Source organism: Marmota monax, unplaced genomic scaffold (assembly GCF_021218885.2).
Source record: "Marmota monax isolate L192 unplaced genomic scaffold, Marmota_monax_Labrador192_F-V1.1 WCK01_AAM20220418_F8-fsc00038, whole genome shotgun sequence".
In the NCBI taxonomy this organism is placed as follows: domain Eukaryota; kingdom Metazoa; phylum Chordata; class Mammalia; order Rodentia; family Sciuridae; genus Marmota; species Marmota monax.
In genome coordinates, this window is record NW_026692498.1 from 12367882 (window position 1) to 12384585 (window position 16704).

Consider the following 16704-nt stretch of genomic DNA (forward strand, 5'->3'; position numbering starts at 1 on the left):
GTAGAAGGCAAGAAATAATTAAAATCAGAGCTGAAATTAATGAAATCGAAACAAAAGAAACAATTGAAAAAATTGACAAAACTAAAAGTTGGTTCTTTGAAAAAATAAACAAAATCGACAGACCCTTAGCGATGCTAGCGAAGAGAAGAAGAGAGAGAACTCAAATTACTAGCATACGGGATGAAAAAGGCAATATCACAACAGACACTTCAGAAATACAGAAGATAATCAAAAACTATTTTGAATCCTTATACTCCAATAAATTAGAAGATAGTGAAGGCATAGATAAATTTCTTAAGTCATATGATCTGCCCACATTGAGTCAGGAGGATATAGAAAACCTAAACAGACCAATATCAATTGAGGAAATAGAAGAAACCATCAAAAGACTACCAACTAAGAAAAGCCCAGGTCCGGATGGGTATACAGCAGAATTTTACAAAACCTTTAAAGAAGAACTAATACCAATACTTTTCAAGCTACTTCAGGAAATAGAAAAGGAGGGAGAACTTCCAAATTCATTCTATGAGGCCAACATCACCCTGATACCTAAACCAGACAAAGACACTTCAAAGAAAGAAAACTACAGACCAATATCTCTAATGAACTTAGATGCAAAAATCCTCAATAAAATTCTGGCGAATCGGATACAAAAACATCTCAAAAAAATTGTACACCATGATCAAGTAGGATTCATCCCTGGGATGCAAGGCTGGTTCAATATACGGAAATCAATAAATGTTATTCACCACATCAATAGACTTAAAAATAAGAACCATATGATCATCTCGATAGATGCGGAAAAAGCATTCAACAAAGTACAGCATCCCTTTATGTTCAAAACTCTAGAAAAACTAGGGATAACAGGAACATACCTCAATATTGTAAAAGCAATCTATGCTAAGCCTCAGGCTAGCATCATTCTGAATGGAGAAAAACTGAAGGCATTCCCTCTAAAATCTGGAACAAGACAGGGATGCCCTCTCTCTCCACTTCTCTTCAACATAGTTCTCAAAACACTGGCCAGAGCAATTAGACAGACGAAAGAAATTAAAGGCATAAAAATAGGAAAAGAAGAACTTAAATTATCACTATTTGTAGATGATATGATTCTATACCTAGCAGACCCAAAAGGCTCTACAAAGAAACTATTAGAGCTAATAAATGAATTCAGCAAAGTGGCAGGATATAAAATCAACACGCATAAATCAAAGGCATTCCTGTATATCAGCGACAAATCCTCTGAAATGGAAATGAGGACAACCACTCCATTCACAATATCTTCAAAAAAAATAAAATACTTGGGAATCAACCTAACAAAAGAGGTGAAAGACTTATACAATGAAAACTACAGAACCCTAAAGAGAGAAATAGAAGAAGATCTTAGAAGATGGAAAAATATACCCTGTTCATGGATAGGCAGAACTAACATCATCAAAATGGCGATATTACCAAAAGTTCTCTATAGGTTTAATGCAATGCCAATCAAAATCCCAACGGCATTTCTTGTAGAAATAGAGAAAGCAATCATGAAATTCATATGGAAAAACAAAAGACCCAGAATAGCAAAAACAATGCTAAGCAGGAAGTGTAAATCAGGCGGTATAGCGATACCAGACTTCAAACTATACTACAGAGCCATAGTAACAAAAACAGCATGGTACTGGTACCAAAACAGGCGGGTGGACCAATGGTACAGAATAGAGGACACAGAAACCAATCCACAAAACTACAACTATCTTATATTTGATAAAGGGGCTAAAAGCATGCAATGGAGGAAGGATAGCATCTTCAACAAATGGTGCTGGGAAAACTGGAAATCCATATGCAACAAAATGAAACTGAATCCCTTTCTCTCGCCATGCACAAAAGTTAACTCAAAATGGATCAAGGAGCTTGATATCAAATCAGAGACACGCCGTCTGATAGAAGAAAAAGTTGGCTACGATCTACATACTGTGGGGTCGGGCTCCAAATTCCTCAATAGGACACCCATAGCACAAAAGTTAATAACTAGAATCAACAAATGGGACTTACTCAAACTAAAAAGTTTTTTTCTCAGCAAAAGAAACAATAAGAGAGGTAAATAGGGAGCCTACACCCTGGGAACAAATCTTTACTCCTCACACTTCAGATAGAGCCCTAATATCCAGAGTATACAAAGAACTCAAAAAATTAGACAATAAGAGAACAAACAACCCAATCAACAAATGGGCCAAGGACCTGAACAGACACTTCTCAGAGGAGGACATACAATCAATCAACAAGTACATGAAAAAATGCTCAACATCTCTAGCTGTCAGAGAAATGCAAATCAAAACCACCCTAAGATACCATCTCAGTCCAGTAAGATTGGCAGCCATTAGGAAGTCAAACAACAACAAGTGCTGGCGAGGATGTGGGGAAAAGGGTACACTTGTACATTGCTGGTGGGACTGCAGATTGGTGCAGCCAATTTGGAAAGCAGTATGGAGATTTCTTGGAAAGCTGGGAATGGAGCCACCATTTGACCCAGCTATTCCCCTTCTTGGTCTATTCCCTAAAGACCTAAAAAGAGCATGCTACAGGGACACTGCTACATCGATGTTCATAGCAGCACAGTTCACAATAGCAAGACTGTGGAACCAACCTAGATGCCCTTCAATAGACGAATGGATAAAAAAAAAATGTGGCATTTATACACAATGGAGTATTACTCTGCATTAAAAAATGACAAAATCATAGAATTTACAGGGAAATGGATGGCATTAGAGCAGATTATGCTAAGTGAAGCTAGCCAATCCCTAAAAAACAAATGCCAAATGTCTTCTTTGATATAAAGAGAGTAACTAAGAACAGAGTAGGGAGGAAGAGCAGGAGAAGAAGATTAACATTTAACAGGGATGAGAGGTGGGAGGGAAAGGGAGAGAGAAGGGAAATTGCATGGTAATGGAAGGAGACCCTCAGGGTTATACAGTGGAGGAGGTAGAGAGAGAGGAGGGGAGGGGAGGGGAGAGGTGGGGAAGGGGGAGGGTGGAGGATGGGAAAGGCAGCGGAGCACAACAGACACTAGTATGGCAATTTGTAAATCAATGGATGTGTAACTGATGTGATTCTGCAATCTGTGTATGGGGTGAAGGTGGGAGTTCATAACCCACTTGAATCAAAGTGTGGAATATGATATGTCAAGAAATTTGTAATGTTTTGAACAACCCACAATAAAAAATTTAAAAAAAAAATTTAAAGGAAAAAAAAATACTATGCAATACTCCATTTTACAAAAGAAGGAAAATTCTATGGTTTAAGCACTAAGTGTATAATCTCTTATAAGCAAAATGAAATCAAATAAGGAAAAAAGACTAGAAAGTTTAAGTTATGATTCTGCTGGACATCAGTTTTTGAGCAAAAATGCTGTTTGACACTTGCTAATAACAATAACCTTATTTATTAGAGCCTCACTATGTTCCAGCCACGTGTTTCCAAGAACTTCAAGCATCTTAATCCTCAGTATCAACTATATGCCTGAATCATTAGTATTGTCCTTGCTGAATAATTTAGAAACTTGGGCTCGGACACATCAAATGATTTTCCAACTTCACACAGCTAGAAAGTCCCAGAGTTGACTCCATGCTAAATGACCTGAATCCAGTGGTTTACATCATTATCTACCACTCTAAACCTACTAGACCCTCACCCACAGCCATTCTTTGACATAAAATTCATCAGCCTGATGAGTTCTTAGTACCTAATAAATGAGCTCTAAGAGATTCTAGGAATATCTCTCCCTAGACTAGTTACTATTTTAAGCAAAAAAAAAAAAATTACTTCAAAACATTGTGAATGTTTTCTTTAAACATTTTTTCCTTAATTTAACAGACAACAGTTTTTCCATAATTCAGTATCCTACAATGGAGGGCTTGATGAGGGGCAGAGCGTATTGGACAAGAATAACAGTTATGTGATATTTTAAAACAATGAAAAGTTACAACTTTTTAATTGTTAAATATACTAAGCTATTAAATCAAGGATATTGAACCATTAAGCTTTTGAATCATAATAAAATACCTGAGCCAAAATTCAGCCCCAGGGATGATAACTCTTAAGACTTTGTTTTGCTTTTTGTTTTCTTTCTCTGTCTTGCTTTTTAATTCCTCTTTCTTTTTTCCTTTGAAAGTTTCCATGCCCCACTTGATGTCAACGAGATGAGCCAGTTGCCCTCGAGTCTCGAGGTGGCCCCTCCTCTTCAACAGTGGTACTTGGTACAGTACAGATTCTGTTCATCCTGTGGCTGCATCCACTTGAGAGATGACTGGGTAAGGATACAAGGCCCAACCAGAAAAATATTATTTAGGGCAAGTAAAAACAGCCAAGGTACAACCCCCCCCCACACACACACACATACACACTGAAGACAGAATGGCACACATATTAGTAGTGGAGGTAAATGTGGAGCTCTCTTGTACCTTGTTCACACCAGGCTTAGTGTTAATTCAAGGAAGACCCTACACTTACCCGTCCTAGAGTTCTCTCCTTATCCTGGGATTTTTCCCCCTAGGCAGTAAGAATTATTCCACTTTACAAAATTCAGAACTGAATACGTCCCTCCAACATCAATGATTGTGAAGGAAGGAGGAGTCAATCAACTCTGGAATGGCCAGTTTGGAACATTTTCTTCCTTTCTTTCACAAGAAATTAAATGTCTTAAGATGTGGAGAAAGGCCTTTGAAGGAAACATGGGCTAAAACATTTGGGTTTTAATTCTGGGTTCATTTCAAACAAAATTTCAAACATATACAAGATTCCTTTGTGGGTTTTTTTTCCCTATAATCTTTATGACACAGCATCTGTATTGCTCCCATTCTTAAAATCTAGATTATCCCAAAACTGTTTGCAATCTAGTTCATATCTTGGAGTTATTTTTTTTAAATGTCCTAAAGTTAACTGGTTCTATTCCCAAGGGAAGGAGCTCAAAAAGTCTTCCCTTTCTTTTAGTGCCATGTTTTAGGAATGTTGTTTATCTAGCAAATATTATGATAATGTTTACAAATTTTGTTTCTTCTACAGTCGACTCCTTTTTATGGGACACACAGTCAGTCACTGCAAAGGCCTTTCTATTCATCGCCTAATTTTGTGAATTTTAGAGGCTTGTACTCTTTGATGTACAGCAACAAAACAAATTAACTCAGTGGAAGGTTATGATGTGATCTTTTATTTGTATGTATCTGCATGATTTTAATTCATTTTAATCTATTGTAACCCCCTTTTATGATGCCTTTGAGAAAAGGCTATCAAGTGTTTTTATATTTCAATGTGGCCACAAATTTATAAATAAAACTTGACATTTTATATCTGTATTGCATTCCTAACTTAATTTCTAAGCTGTTGGGCTGAGTCACTGGGAAGATGGAAATTGGTGGGAAGATTATTACCAACCTTGCTAATAGGTATTTAATACCAATACACAGCTGTTGAAAACAGGTCCTAGTGGTATGCAGTAACATGGCCAGTAAGCCCAGCTGCAAGACAGAAGGGAAATTCAAACCCACCAGAGAAGCAGGAGGAAGCTCAGAAGGGTAAGTGGGCATGATGTCTATTAAGAGTCTCCCCAACCAAATTATAACCTAATATAAATCCAAAGAGTTGGAGTTTTTTCCCCCTTCTCTTGACCTGTTGCTGTATTAGTTACTACTGAGCAACGTCAGCAACCTTTCTGTTCTTGGGACCAAAGATTCTGTGTTAACAAGATTTGTTGCACAAAATGCTCTGAAAGTTCTGATCAACCATCCATGCCTTTTCATATTTATTTCTGCCAAACTATTACTATCATTTTAAGCTTAGAAGCCATGTTACCATCAGGAAAATCTCAATTGCATGCTCTGTGGTAATGATCCATGTACCTCTTGGTAAAAGGGGCACAATAAGACCCCCAGGTGAAGGACAGAGTTTTTCCAAAGTTCAAACCAGCCACTGAGTGCCTGTCTCTAACCTGGGTGGATTTTTACCTGCCAAGAGTTCAAGTCACCCTGCCCATGTAATTACCACATTTTCTGCTCAGGCTTTAGTAACACGATGTATTTTCTGTTTGCATATCCATTTAACTTTAATTCAGCAAGGGAAACACCCACTCCCTGAAGCTACCATGGTATCAGTCCTTTCTACAAGGAGCAGCTTCATTTCTGGGTGAGGGTACAGGGCATCTTGGTCTCAGTCTGCCTAGGGCAAGGCCAAGACTCTCTAAGCTTCCCCCTGTAGGGGGATCAGATGTTGAGAAACTTGCTTTTTGAGCCTAGATTCTTCTATTATGATTAACTTTTTACTTTGCAAGGAAAGAAAGCTTCTTCCATTTCAAAAGTTTTGGGACTGCTGTAGCCTCAGAGTAAGTTTCCCTTGCTTGAACCCACTATGTCAGGCCCAGGTGCTTTCCTGGGCTTCGTAATACCAGCTTATGGTATAAAGTGAACCCTCAACATGACCTTCCTATATTCCCAGTGCAGAGTTCTTGATATTTGACCAGTTAACTCTGAAACTGTCCTCGAAACATTATCATTTTCCTACTGATAGTATTATTTACCTACTATCTCCCCATCCTTGCAAGCTTTCCTTATAAAGATCTTTTATTATATTTTTATGGCTTTTACAAATGAGGGAGTAATCAACTCCCCAAAAAAAACTTCAGAAAGGAACACAAATCAAGAATCTAAAATAAATCTCTCCCCACCACAAAGTGTGTGCAGACAGATGGGTGGACAGATGGATGAAGGTACATAGATAGTAATATATATATGGAAAGATTTACATATAAAAATACACATGTTTTCTCATATTATTAAAGACACCCAGGACATTACACTGGAAGATTATCTTATACTGTGTTAATTTCTTACTAAATAGAAGCACTTGGTTAAAGCAGATGGTTTAGACTTTTCCTAAAAGTTTAGTTACCAGAGCACAAGTTAGCATAGGTCATTTTTGATTCAGCTTTTTTGCCATAGTTGTTAAAAAAATACATGCTTGATGAACATTTTAACTCTTTCCCTCTTTCCTTTATCTGATATACCTACCCTGCCTTGCTCCTTCAGAGGGTTCAAAATCAGTGTGGTGGTTTTGAGACACCACTGGAGGTTGGATAGTGACTTTGCCAGTTTTCTTATTTTGCTATAATTCTTCTGTTTAAAATGGAACCTACAGCACAAAAGAACTCAAAGCAGTCATTCCTGACTTTGAGTTCATGACAATGTTGAACAAAGCTAAAGAGTTCTATAGTCCATCCTGTTATTCAAACATCCAGACAAACTGTCATAAGCCATCCTCCCTGCAGATGGCGCTGTTTAATAGGTTTAGAAGTGGAAGAAGTCTATACCATTTATAACATCTATTTGAGCATCTGCTCTTGCTTCCCATTAAGTCTAAGACGCCATTAACTTTAGATACACTGTTTTTTAAAACCAAGATAAAAGAAACTTTTTTGTGACAGAAACTAAAAATCTGACAGTTTACCATTTAGTTTTTAAATAATTTTATAAAAATTCAAAGAGCTCTATGGATATTTTAAACCATATCACCTTGTGCTGTATAAAAAAGCAAGTATGAACAAAATTAATGCAATCCTAAAATGTTGTCACAGTGAGTCTGGCTCTTCTACATAACTGCTTGGTTCATAGTCATCAATGTCCCTGGTTCCCCACACATTTACCACTCTTTGAGCCATCAGGATCATTGACAATGCAACATCTCTTTAAAGAATGTTATGCTCTTATCTCCAGAACTGCCTACCATCTAGTGACCCCCATTTCTCAAGTATTCAGGAGGTGTCAGCAGAAAGTGTCAGACCAAGTTCTCCATGTGCAGGCAAGAACAGCTACAGTATAACTGTCCACTGGCCAATCTTAATAAGTTGTTGATTGTAAGTCCTCTAAAATACTGATGAGTCTTATTATGTGAAAGAAATGTGCATGTTAGAATGTGAATTATATGTGCCTGTTCTGTTCCAGGCCCTAGAGATGCAGAAATGTGCGTATGTTGAAGTGGTAGTTATCTTGTTCAGGTAACATAATAAAGGGATACAGAAGATAAAAGATAAATAACTATCATGTTAGGTGGAAATAAACACTATGAAAGCATAAGGCTTGTAAAAGGTTTAATGTAGTGAGGGGATAGAATTTAAAATACTTTTTTTCAGTAAGGAAGGCCTCATTGACGAAGTGACATCTCAGCAGGGATCTGAAGTTGTCAGGGAGCTGATCACAGGGCATGGGGGCAGTAAGACCTCTAGGCAGAAGGGCATCAGGATGCAAAGGCCACACAGCAGGAGCATACCTGCCTGCTCAATGACTGGCAAGGACACCAGGGAGCTAGAGTGTGGAGACTGGAGGGGCATGGAGAGAGATGGGGAAGTTGCCATTTCCTGGCCCTCTTCCCCATGAAGTAGCCAAGCCACTCTGCCTAGGGCCTCACAGGCCATAACAAAGACTATGACTTTCATTGTGGGTCAGATAAATACAGTGGAGGGTCATGAGCAGAGGATTCTGAGAGGGTGTGGCCTGAGAGGGTATGATGAACTAAACTGTGTCTCCTAAAATGACACCATGAAGCACTACTCCAATGATGCAGAAGGTGAGCTTATTTGGAAATAGGGTCATTGTTGATGTAATTAGTTCTTAGTCCTGCTGACACCTTTACTTTGGATTTGCCTCCCAAATTGAGAAAATAAGTTTCTGTCGTTATAAGCCATCCCATTTGTGGTGCTTTGTTATGGCAGCTCTAGGAGACTAAGGCACTAGTGAGTGTTAGCAGAATGACTCTAGCTGCTGGCTGGAGAACAGATTCTCCAGAACCAAGGACATAATCAGATGCCCATTAAGAGAAAATGCAGTTATCTAATTGGGAAATACAGCATCTTGGAGCAGTTTGACCAACAGAACTTAGAGACTGGTTATGGTATAGACAAGAACAGAGGGCTGCTGTTTCCCGAGATGGAAAAGCTAGTGGAGGAGCAGACTGGAGTGCAGGGGCAAGAGTATACATTCAGTTCTGAACTTATTACTATATTATTGGACATCTGACTGGAGATATTGACGAGGCCATCCCCTTAGGGCTTCTTCTATTATCGCTGCTGGTCCACAATCAGAGTTTTCTTCTCACTCTGGACTGTAAGTGTTCTTTGCCCCCATTCAGACTAGAAGGTCTGCTGATGACACTTAGAGGAACATTACAACAGGATCAAAAAATCATGATTGGGGGCCAGGCACTAGACAGATGGTTACTTGTTATTTATGGGGTATGCCACTTTCAAAGTAAGCTAAAGGAAAATGACCTGTGTTTATGCCACCACTCCCTCTACATAGGAATCACCCCACCCCTTTTTGCACTGTCTACTGAGCAAGTCTCATGACAACTCCGCTTTCTCTCCATGACCCCACAAGGCCCCTCATCTTGCCCCACCTCACACACGTGCCACCCTCAGGGCTTTTGCACCTTCTGTTCCCTCTGCCTGGAACTCTCCCTCCCCCCTACACCTCAACCTGTTCACCTCCTACTCATGCTGAAGATCTTAACTCATCACTTCCCCAGGAGAACACTCCCCCAGAGTGCATCATCCCTATTTGTTAAACTGTCTACAGCTTCCTGTACTCCAGCCATTAGCAATTTTACATATGCAGGATTTCGTTAACCTCCATTAGGTCTTGAGCTGAACACACTTGAATGACACCTGAATTCTGTCTTAATAAGTTTCTCCAGGTACCTGAGAGAGGCCATTCACATTTTATCAGATCATAAAGAAGCAGTTGGGTGTTTTGTGTTAAAGAGAAGAACAAAGTAGAGATTTGATAAGAGCATTACAAAGAAAATCTGAAGCAAGGAGCTCAGTGAAGAAAGTCACTCATAAGAATTAAGGAAAGTGTTTAAAAGGAGGATGTAAAAGAAACCAGATAAAGTAATAAACCAAATAGAGAAAAAATAGTTTTCCAAAGGCATTTTAAAAAGAGAATTAACCGGTTAGGCTGAAACTCATCACCCTTTAATATAAGCAGCAAATAATTCTGTGAAAGCCACCAGTCTGGAAATCCTATCACTTAGTCATTCAATCAAACTACCATCAACCCAAGATTTCTTGCCTAAATGACAATATTAATTCTTAGTATAAATCAAGGAAATGAGGACATGCAACTCTCTTACCACAGAGTGGCTTGCGCCTTGCTAACCTCACAGCAGGGCCTGTTGAGGAAATAGGAAGTGAAGGTTTGGGATGTCTCACAGGATTTTATGCTGTGGCTGTACTAAGGTGTAGCAATTATCCCCCCTGTAGCACGCCGAGTGGGAACTGTCATACCACCATCACTTAGCCTCCAGAAAGTAACATTTTAATGACAACTCTGGTAGTAAAAAGTGCATGTTGACCCATGCAATTAAACATATCTTTTCAATGTCCATGCACCTGAGTCTTCCTGGGAACCTTTAAAGTTCCTGAGAGGATGTCACACACAGATGAGCCAACTTACAGGGGCCTTGGAGGGTGAGTTTAGGGGTAACACTAACTTTGTCTTAACACACAGAGTTCTTTGTACATTTGAAATTATTATTTCAGATGTAAGATGAGTCCTTCAGAAAGCTCAGCATGTATCCACCTCCCTCTGGGCACTGAAATAAGCAGCTACAGCATAATGAAGGCCTTTATCCATCCCAAAGGGCAAGTCCAAGGGGACTTAGACCTGAAGAATCATCCTAACCTGCTCTGGAAGTAACTTTGGTAGAATCCCACCTTTCAAAGTGAATGCTTAGTTAATTAAGCACAGAAATCAACTCTGAGAAGACATTTCTAAAAAATAAATCCAAAACTCCTTAGGACTACCCCCTCTTTACTTATTTATGTTACCTACCTAAACTGTACTCACCTATAAAAGTTGTGATTTTTAATAGTCCCCTCTTACAAAACTAGCAGACATGTGAAAATGAACAGTATAAGAACAGCTTCCCACAATGGGACCAACGAGGGACAAAAATCAATGGAAATGCTTTTTCCCTCTTCAATATTTCAGGTCCTCCTAGGAATGACAATGACTCTGAGACACTGATTAGAGCCACCACTGTCTTACCATTCCCTGGTTCCCATTCTGGAGTTGGTGAGCTTCTGACCTTTTAAAGATGGTGGAAATAATAAGAAATAATCTTGTATGAAATTAATTCATTCCAAGTGAATGCTAGATTAAAAAAGAGAGAAAATAAATATACAAGTTGTAATCACTTTTACCCCTCATACAAAACTCTTTCCATATCTCCATAACTTAAATGAAAACTATACATTAAAGCTGGGCATGGTGGTACATGCCTGTAATCTCAGCAACTCAAGAGGCTAAGGTTGGAGGATTGAAAGTTGAAGGCCAGCCTCAGCAACTTATCAAAACCCTCAGCAATTCAGTAAGACCCTGTATCAAAATTTTAAAAAATTAAATATAAAAAAGGACTGGGAAAATAACTCATTGCTAAAGCATCCTTGGGTTCAAACTCTAGTACAAGAAAGAAAAAGGAAGAAAGTCAGGAAAGAAGGGAAAAGGAAAAGAAACTATACATTAGCACACCATTTTCTGAAGTTACCATTCCCTGGATTATATTCCTAAATTAGTTTTTTCTTTTTTAAGGGATGAGAAAAAATGGCAGGAAGAAATATGTCCTATTAAAAGTAGCAGGAATTCATTCCTTGCAGATGAATGCTAGATATAAAAGAGGAGGAGGATGAATAAGCAGACTGTAACCAATGTCAATCCTAATTAATACATAAATCCTTGCTGGTCCCCATTGCTATTACAGAAAGCAGTGCCTGTCTTGGCACAGGAAGCTCAGAAGTGTGGCTGACCTGTTATCTCAGTTCCTCAGGTGCCCTTGTGCTGTGCATTGTGGGAGCTGAGAGTTCAAAAATTAAATTCTCCAGCCTCCCTCTCAGGCTCTTCCGGCAGAAAACACTGGCAGAGATGAGAAGACCTCCATCTGCACCCTGGTGTTTTCTAATGATGTGCGCCCAGATTCTCCCTAGTAGGGCTCCTTAATATCAGGTGAGGCACAGGATTGCACTTGAGGAATTCTGTTCGATTTCTCCAAGCATCTCCTGATCTGCAGAGCAGAAACAATGTGAGAAGTCGGGCTCAAGTTCTGACTTGCCATTTCTTAGCTCCCTGATCATGAACACATCAACTTCTCAGCCCTAGTTAACCCATTTTTCCGTGTCTTAGTTGGGGTTCCCAGCGCAGAACTTGATAAGGGGATTTATAGGCAGATGACTTGTTATGGAAGTGTTCCCATTAAGGGAATGAGTAGGCAGGCCATGGAAAGGAAAGGCAACCAGCATGAAAGCTACCTACTGAAGGCACAGTCCTAGCCTCCGCAGGACCTCCAAAAGAGCTCCCGCATTAAACCCTGCCTCCAACTTCGTCTCTGATTCAAGCAACAAACCTGAACTTTCATGTTGGCAGCAGGTCCACCCTGGCCCCTGGAGCCCTACCTCCACTAGTTTGTTCTGCATGCCAGTGTGGCCAGCTCACAAGGCCATGGCGAACTTGCGGTTTTTCTGTTCCTGCTTGTCCGTCTGAGACATATGTATCCCACGGGAATGCCTTGACCTTTTCCGGTCTGATGGACTTCTTGTTAAGGGAGGTTTCGGTACCTGACAATAATAGATGTTGAAACTAAATTTCTCCCCCCTCCCTCCTGCTTTTGGGTAGTTTTCCACTTCTGCTGCTTGGGGTATAAAAAAGGTGTGTTAACAATAAAGGGTATTGACTCCTGGATGAAGAACCTTGGTGTCCTGTGTGTCTTTTAACCTCGCCGTCCCTCGTCGGACTCGGCTCCCTTGGCCGGACGCAGCACTTTCACACCCTTGCATCACTTAAGCATAGGGGTGGCAAACATTTTGTAAATTTTCAGGCTTAGCTGGAGTCATTTGACACCAAACCAGACACTGATCAAATGACATGGATCTGTACAAACCCACATTATTGCAGATGTCAGAGGAAGCTGAGCTCCATTTTCCAAATGTTTTACTTGTTTTCCTTAGAAGGTGAACTGCAAACCAGCTGGTCAGTTAGACTCATTGGAATTCAACACACCTCACAGGAATTTTTCCAGCAGTTCCTTTGCATGTTACAATGGAGGGCTGAATAAACCCACGGGGACAAAAGATCTTTTTAGGTTGAAGTACGTCATGTTACACAGCAGTTTTTTGAACGTGATACTGATATATTTATATGAATTAAATGGTGCATTACAGTCATATATAATAGTGAGATGGGTTATACCATCATTATACATGCACATGACATAATTTGATCAATCTCATCCCCCAGTACCTATTCTTCTCTCCCTTCCTCTCTCACCAGATCTGCTTGCTCTACTCTACTTATCTCCCTTCCATTATGGTTATTTTTAATTAGTGTATTATAATTACATATATGCAGATTCACTGTTCATTCATGGACATAGCACAGTTGGGAGATTTCATTCCCCAGTATTTTCACATGCTCTTCCCTCCTCCCTCCCTCTTGACCCCAATTCCCTTCCTCTATTGGTTTCCCTTTCATTTATTTTTGTGAGATTCCCTCCTTTTCTTTGTTTATTCTTTTCTATCTCTCTTGCTCTCTGTTTCCACATATGAGAGAAAATATTTAGTCCTTTATTTTGAGTCTGATTTAGTTCATTTAGCATGATGCTATCCACTTTTATCAATTTACCCACAATTGGCATAACTTCATTCTTCATGGCTGAGTTAAACGTCATTGTGTAATATACCACATTTTCTTCATCCATTTGCATGTTGAAAGATCCCTAGTCTGGTTCCATAACTTAGCTATTGTGAATTGTGCTGCAATAAACATTGATGTGCCTGTATTACTGAAGTATATTGATTTTAGTCCTTTTGGATAAATACTGAGGAGTGGGAGAGCTGGTCATGTGGTGGTTCCATGCCTAGTCTTTTCAGGAACCTCCATAATGATTTCCAGAGTGGTTGTACTTTGCAGCCCACTGACAATGTATGCGTGAGTACCTTTGCCCCACATCCTCACCGGGGTTTAATATTATTTTTCTTCTTGAAGACTGTCATTCTAATTGAAATGAGATGAAATCTCAGGGTAGTTTTGATTTGTATTTCCCTGATTTCTAGGGATAATGAACATTTTTTCATATATTTGTTGACCATTAACTGAAAAACTTCTTCTCAGCAAAAGAAGAGGTGCATAGAGAGCCTACAGAATGGGAGCAAAATTTTTACCACACACACATCAGCTAGAGCACTAATCTCTAGTGTACATAAAGAACTCAAAAAACTTGACAGCAATAAAACAAACAACCCAATCAGTAAATGGGCTACCTAACTGAACAGACACTTCTAAGAAGACGATATACAGTCAATCAACAAATATATTTTAAAAAATGTTCAACATCTCTAGTTATTAGAGAAACGCACATCAAAACTAAGATTTCATCTCACTCCAGTCAGAATGGCAGCTATTAAGAATACAAACAATAAGTGTTGGCGAGGATGTGGGGGAAAAGGCACACTCACACATAGCTGGTAAGACTGCAAATTGATACAACCAATATGAAAAGCAGTATGAAGATTCCTTGGAAAACTGGGAATGGAACCACCATTTGACCCAGTTATACCACTCCTTGTTTTATGTCCTAAGGACTTAAAAACAGCATACTACAGTGATACAGCCATATCAATGTTTATAGCAGCACAATTCACAATATCTAAATTGTGAAACCAAGCTAGATGCCCTTCAGTAGATAAATGGATAAAGAAACTGTGGTATATATACACAATGGAATATTACTCAGCATTAAAAGAGAATAAAATCATGGCATTTGCAGGTAAATGGGTGGAGTTGGAAAATACTATGCTAAGTAAGCCAATCCTAGAAAAACAAATTCCAAATGTTTTCTCTGATATGAGGATGCTGATCCATTATGGAGATGGGAGGGGGAGCATGGGAGAAAGGGAGGAACTTTAGATAGGGAAAAGAGATGAGAAAGGGAAGGAGGGGGAGGGAGGGGGTATGGGGGTAGAAAGAGATGGACATCATTACCCTAAGTATACCTATGAAGACATGAATGGTGTGACTCTACTTTGTGAACAACCAGAGACATGAAAAATTGTGCTCTATATGTGTTCTATGAATTGAAATACATTCCACTGTCATGTATAACAAATTAGAGTAAATTTTCAAAAAGAGATTCTCAGCTGAGTTCTACAAGACCTTCAAAGAAGAACTGACATCAATACTTCTAAAATTATACCATGAAATGCAAAAGGAGGGAACACTTCCAAACTCATTCTATGAGGCTAGTCACCCGGATACCAAAACCAGACAGAGACACATCAAGGGAAGAAAACTTCAGAACCAATATCCCTAATTAACATAGATACAAATATTTTCTCAATAAAATTCTGGAAAATCAAATAAAAAATATTAAAAAGATAGTGCAACAAAGTAGATGCCCAATAAATGTTTATTATTATATTTACATAGCTAATTAATTACCTTGTCTATAAAACTTCCTGACTGTGAAACTCAACATAAATGTAGGTTTTCTTTTAACTTGCTCTACTATTACTTTTACCTTCTTTTTATCTGATATGTTGATATTTTACCAAAAAAACAGCATGTTTATCCTGGTTTTTCCAGTTTGTTAATATATAACTATACCAAACACAAACTTATAGTTATTAATCACTTTATCTGTAATTAAATTTTATTTCATCCAAATAAAGTTTGTATCCCAAAGTATATACATTTAAAAAAAAAAAGATAGTGCAGCACGTTCAAGTGGGGTTCATCCCAGGGATGCAAGGATGGTTCAACATACAGAAATCAATAATATAATTCATCACATCAATAGACTTAAAGACAAGAATCATATGATTATCTTAATAGATGCAGAAAAAGCATTTGACAAAATACAGCACCCCTCCATGTTCAAAACACTAGTAAAACTAGGGATAAAGGAACATATCTCAACACTAGAAAAGCTATCTATGCTAAGCCCAAGGCCGATATCATTCTAAATAGAGAAACATTGAAAGCATTCCCTCTAAAAACTGGAACAAGACAGGCATGCCCTCTTTCACCACTTCTATTCAACATAGTCCTTAAAACTCTAGCCACAGCAATCAGACAAATGAAAAAAAAATTAAAGGGATATGAATAGGAAAAGAAGAACTCAAACTATTGCTATTTGCCAAAGACATGATTCTATATTTAGAATATCCAAAAAAATTCCACCAGGAAACTTCTAGAACTAATAAAGGAATCCAGCAAAGTAGCAGGACATAAAATCAATACCCAAAAATCAAATGCATTCCTATACATAAGTGATGAATCCACTGCAAGAGAAATTAGGAAAACTACCCCATTCTCAATAGCCTCAAAAAATAAAATACTTGGGAATCTAACAAAAGATGTGAAAGCCCTCTACAAGGGAAACTACAGAACACTAAGAAAGAAATTAAAGAAGACATTAGAAGACAGAAAGATCTCCCATGCTCTTGGATAGGCAGAATTAATATTGTTAAAATGGACATACTATTATTCAAATTTAGTGCAATTCCTATTAAAACCCCAATAACATTCTTCATAGAACTAGAAAAAGCAATCATGAAATTCATTTGGAAAAATAAGAGACCCAGAATAACCAAAGCAGTCCTTATCAAGAAGAGTGAAGCAGGAGGCATCA

At 38.6% G+C, this 16704-nt stretch overlaps 1 long non-coding RNA gene across 1 annotated transcript in view; it reads right to left on the reverse strand.

Annotated features, from left to right (window-relative positions):
• Nucleotides 1-841: 841 nt before the first annotated feature.
• LOC124093275 (uncharacterized) overlaps nt 842-16704 on the reverse strand; it is a 54467-nt gene continuing 38604 nt past the window's right edge. Inside the window, exons 3-4 of the long non-coding RNA XR_009226886.1 lie at nt 11073-12084; nt 842-4288 (exon numbers count right to left, since the gene is read on the reverse strand). This is a non-coding gene — a long non-coding RNA (uncharacterized LOC124093275). The remainder of the gene's footprint in view (nt 4289-11072; nt 12085-16704) is intronic.